We start from the raw sequence: 5,829 nt of genomic DNA on the forward strand, positions 1-5,829 counted from the left end.
TTTTTGTGTTTGTGGTAATTTATCAAGTGTAGAGATATTGTAAACACATTTGGGTTCAAATATATGCGTATTTATAATTTTAATATTTATTTTCTGTGTATAAAGTATTCTCAAATAATGTGGCCGAAAAATATTAACTATTGGAACCAAGACTTACATAAGTGTCACGTAGATGCAGGAAGCAGGTGAGTTTATTAACAATAATGAAAGGCAAATTAACATAACAGGGGATCTATATTGAACATGAAAACAAACCATTACTGCCTGATGACTGAGGCTACTGAGGGCTAAGTAAAGGGAGGTAATCAATGTGATGAAGTCCAGGTGTGTAATGATGGGGAGCAGGTGTGCTTAATGATGGTTAATTGTTACATGCTGACCAGACCGGACGCGTTGCGTGCGCTGCAAAATAAATGTACACGTTATTCAATCATTGCACCCACACTGCTCGCGAGTGTCTGCGTAGTCAGGCGCTAAAATAGAACTTGGTTCTATTTGTGATGCTCGATGCGCTGCAAGTCCTGCCTCTCCCATCTCCTCATTGGTTTTTATGAGCATATACCCACGTAGGTGATTGAAAGATGAACTGAGGTCTACACTCCAGTCGTTTGTGGTAATGCACTTTAAAGTTGGTTGCCAACCGCCATAAAGTCCGAAGAAGAAGCCTGAAGGAGAGAGTACTAGAAACGAACTCGGTTGACTGTTTTATTTGTGGATTAATTGTTGGAGTAGAGGACCTTGTGCATTTCAGGTAAAATAACAACCCAATGTTTATATCCCAGAACAAGCTAGCAACAGCAAATTAGCTATTTAAATTGCCATAAATGTTTAATGCTTTTCGACCTGTCCCCAAAATAATATAATTGGTTCAGAGTTTGTTTTGATATTTCAACCTACATGTCCTGACAATTGTTAGATATTACTGCACAGTTGGAGCTAGAAACACAAGCTTTTTGCTACACCTGCAATAATATCTGCTAAACATGTGTATGTGACCAATAAAATTAGATTTAATGCCAGGGCCAGTGGTTAGTAGACCGGCGACATCAATCGCTGGAGAGAGGGAGCGGGAGTAGGCATGACAAAAATAACTGATATTTGGCACAAAATGGAGTGTTGGAAGATAACAAATGAAATTACAGTTAACAAATGTATGCTTAATCCAGTATAAACTACTGTATAGAATGTATTATACAAGAGACAAAATGCACAAATTCTACGGCACAATGGCAGAGTCATGTCTTAAGTGTAAAACTAACACTGACTCAATAATTCATGCCTTCTCGGAGTCCTAAAGTTATGTGCAGAGTTAGAAAGCTGGCTGTCAGAAGTTTTACAATGCAAGTGTCACGTTCCTGACCTGTTTTCTGTTGTTTTTGTATGTGTTTAGTTGGTCAGGGCGTGAGTTGGGGTGGGCATTCTATGTTATGTGTTTCTATGTTGGGTTAAATGTGTTGCCTGATATGGTTCTCAATTAGAGGCAGGTGTTTGACGTTTCCTCTGATTGAGAACCATATTAAGGTAGGCTGTTCTCACTGTTTGTTTGTGGGTGATTGTTGCTGTGTCTGTGTTTTGTTGCACCACACGGTACTGTCTCTTTCATTCGTTTTTCCTGTTCGTGCGTTCTTCGTGATATTGTAGTTCTCATGTTCAGGTCTGTTTAACGTCGTTTGTTGTTTTGAAAATTGTTCAAGTGTCTTTCGTGTCAGTGTTCGTCTTGTCTAATTAAATCATCATGTATTTATCACCCGCTGCGTCTTGGTCCACTCTCTCCCCGAAAGACGAACGTTACAGCAAGCTTAGTTTTAATCTGTCTCTGCAAATTTCAAGACATGGCATCTGGGGGTGCGGTGAGATACCCAATGGGTTGTTCAATATTATTTTTGTCACTTACACTGAGTGAACAAAACATTAGGAACACCTTTAAAAAATTGAGTTGCACCCCTTTTTGCCTTCAGAACAGCCTCAATTCGTCAGTGCATGGACTCTACAAGGTATCAAGCGTTCCGCTGGGATGCTGGCCCATGTTGACTCCAATGCTTCCTAGAGTTGTGTCAAGTTGGCTTGATGGCCTTTGGGTGGTGGACCATTCTTGATACACACGGGAAACTGTTGAACGTGGAAAAACCCAGCGGCATTGCAGTTCCTGACACACTCAAACCGGTACCCTGTTCAAAGGCACTTAAATATTTTGTCTGGGCCATTCACCCTCTGAATGGCACACATACACGATCCATGTCTCAAGGCTTAAAAATCCTTTAACATGTCTCCTCCCCTTCGTCTACACTGATTTGAAGTCGATTTTACAATTGACATTAAATTGCGACTGCACTTGAAGAAACTTTCAAAGTTCTTGACATTTTCCAGATTGACCGACCTTAATGTCTTAAAGTAATGATGGACTGTCATTTGTCTTTGCTTATTTGAGCTGTTCTTGCCATAATATGGACTTGGTATTTTACCAAATAGGGCTATCTTCTGTATACCACCCCTACCTTGTCAGAACACAACTGATTGGCTTAAATGTATTAAGAAGGAAAGAAACTCCACAAATTAACTTTTAACAAGGCACACCTGTTAATTGAAATGCATTCCAGGTGACTACCTCATGAAGCGGAGTGTGCAAAGCTTTCATCGAGGCAAAGGGTGGCTACTTTGAAGAATCTCAAATTACATATTTTGATTTAACACTTTCTTGGTTTCTACATGATTCCATGTGTTATTTCATAGTTTTGATGTCTTCACTATTATTCTACAATGTAGAAATAAAGAAAAACCCATTGAGTAGGTGTACAAACTTTGACTGGTACTGTATATACAGTGTGTATGTGTGTATATAAACTCAGCAAAAAAAGAAACGGCCCTTTTTCAGGACCCTGTCTTTCAAAGATATTAAGTAAAAATCCAAATAACTTCACAGATCTTCATTGTAAAGGGTTTCCTTGTACACTGTTTCCCATGCTTGTTCAATGAACCATAAACAATTAATAAACAATGAACACCTGTGGTACGGTCGTTAAGACGCTTACAGAAGGTCACAGTTATGAAAACTTAGGACACTAAAGAGGCCTTTCTACTGACTCTGAAAAACACCAAAAGAAAGATGCCAATCTCTGCAGTAGATTGCAACTCCACCCCCTTTGGCAGTTCTATCTTGGTGGAAAATGTTGTAGTTAGGGGATGGAAATTTCAGAATTTTTGGTGGCCTTCTAAGCCAGGATTCAGACATGGCTAGGACATCAGGGTTGGCAGAGTGTGCTAAAGCAGTGAATAAAAAACTTAGGGAGGAGGCTTCTGATGTTAGCATGCATGAAACCAAGGCTTTTACGGTTACAGAAATCAACAAATGATAGCGCCTGGGGAATAGGAGTGGAACTGGGGGCTACAGGGCCTGGGTTAACCTCTACATCACCAGAGGAACAGAGAAGGAGTAGGATAAGGGTACGGCTAAAGGCTATAAGAACTGGTCGTCTAGTGCGTTGGGGACATATAATAAAAGGAGCAGATTTCTGGGCGTGGTAGAATAGATTCAAGGCATAATGTACAGACAATGGTATGGTAGGATGTGAGTACAGTGGAGGTAACCCTAGGCGTTGAGTGACGATGAGAGCGGTTTAGTCTCTGGAGGAACCAGTTAAGCCAGGTGAGGTATCCGCATGTGTGTGGGGTGGGACAAAAGAGCTATCTAAGGCATTTTGAGCAGGACTGAGGGCTCTAGGCATATTGACATTAGAGAGAGGCATAAAGCAATCACAGGTGTTGATCAGGTGAGCTAAGACAACAACAGGTAAATGGCGATGAATGGGCAGAGCGGGTTAGTTAGTTACATAGAGGACCTGAGTTCGAGGCTGGGGCGACAGGTAAACCAAATGAGGTACCGTGTTATTGAAGCAGTCTTAGACTTAGATTGATAAGAAAAAAACGATTTAATCAATTTTAGAACAAGGCTGCAATGTAATAAAATGTTAAAAGTCAAGGGGTCTGATTACTTTCCGAATGCACTGTATATGCACTCCCGTTCAAAAGTTTGGGGTCACTTAGAAATTGCCTTGTTTTTGAAAGAAAAGCTATTTTTTTTGTCCATTAAAATAACATCAAATTGATCAGAAATACAGTGTAGACATTGTTAATGTTGTAAATAACGATTGCAGCTGGAAACGGCTGATAAATTATTCTTTTTTTTTTCTTCTTTTTTTTTACAATTATGGAATATCTACATTGGCGTACAGAGGCCCATTATCAGCAACCATCACTCCTTTGTTCCAATGGCTTGTTGTGTTAGCTAATCCAAGTTTATCATTTAAAAAAAATTGCTCATTAGAAAACCCTTTTCCAATTATGTTAGCACAGCTGAAAACTGTTGTTCTGATTAAAGATGCAATAAAACTGTCCTTCTTTAGACTAGTTGAGTATCTGGAGCATCAGCATTTGTGGGTTCGATTACAGGCTCAAAATGGCCAGAAACAAATAACTTATTTCTGAAACTCGCTAGTCTATACTTGTTCTGAGAAATGAAGGCTATTCCATGCAAGAAATTGCCAAGAAACTTAAGATCTCGTACCATGCTGTGTACTACTCCCTTCGCAGAACAGCGCAAACTGGCTCTAACCAGAATAGAAAGAGGAGTGGGAGGCCCCGGTGCACAACTGAGCAAGAGGACAAGTACATTAGTGTCTAGTTTGAGAAACAGACGCCTCACAAGTCCTCAACTTGCAGCTTCATTAAATAGTACCCGCAAAACACCAGTCTCAACGTCAACAGTGAAGAGGCGACTCTGGGATGCTGGCCTTCTAGGGAGAGTTCCTCTGTCCAGTGTCTGTGTTCTTTTGCCCATCTTAATCTTTATTGGCCGGTCTGAGATATGGCTTTTTCTTTGCAACTCTGCCTAGAAGGCCAGCATCCTGGAGTCGCCTCTTCACTGTTGACGTTGAGACTGGTGTTTTGCTTGGATTAGCTAACACAACGTGCCATTGGAACACAGGAGTGATGGTTGCTGATAATGGGCCTCTGTACGGCTATGTAGATATTCCATTAAAAATCTGCAGTTTCCAGCTACAATAGTCATTTACAACATTAACAATGTCTACACTGTATTTCTGATCAATTTGATGTTATTTTAATGGATAAAAAATGAGCTTTTCTTTCAAAAACAAGGCCATTTCTAAGTGACCCCAAACTTTTGAACGGTAGTGTACATATAACAAGAATAAATGTATTTCCATATACATTCCAATATCAAAAACTTGTATTTTCAAATAAAAAAGATTCAAATAATTACTCAAATGTATTTGAAAGTAATTGAAATACCCTAAATAGTATTTGAACACAGGTCTGATAGGAAATGCCATCCGTGTTGTATTGCCTTGTGTTCAGGTAAGAGTTGGGGATGGAAAACCTCTAAATTGAATGAAATAAATATTGCCATGTGACTGTTTTTAGGGCAGACAGATTCAATATATTACATAGTGTTGTATTTAATTCTGTGATTTAGCGTTTATAACCAACCTGTCTAGTACACATCTTGATTGTACCATAAAGAAGAGGACTGTGAAGTCTCTTGGGGGAGTCAGCTACACCTCCAAATCCTCCGGACTTTCCAGACACCTCACAGCACGACGCACCAGTGGAAACACACACACACACCTGTCCCACTAATCCGACAGACAGGTGGCTACAATTAGCAACTCCATAAGGCTAAAGCCTTGAGCTATTTGCATTGTATCTTTTGTAACATCTATATATAGTGCATATCAACTGTATAAATCACTTAAATGGCAGGTGGTAGTGGTACAGTAGTAAAGTGTTGTGACATGGAAAGGGATGGAGCAA

The sequence above is a fragment of the Salvelinus namaycush genome, chromosome 16 (genome assembly GCF_016432855.1).
Source record: "Salvelinus namaycush isolate Seneca chromosome 16, SaNama_1.0, whole genome shotgun sequence".
NCBI lineage: Eukaryota > Metazoa > Chordata > Actinopteri > Salmoniformes > Salmonidae > Salvelinus > Salvelinus namaycush.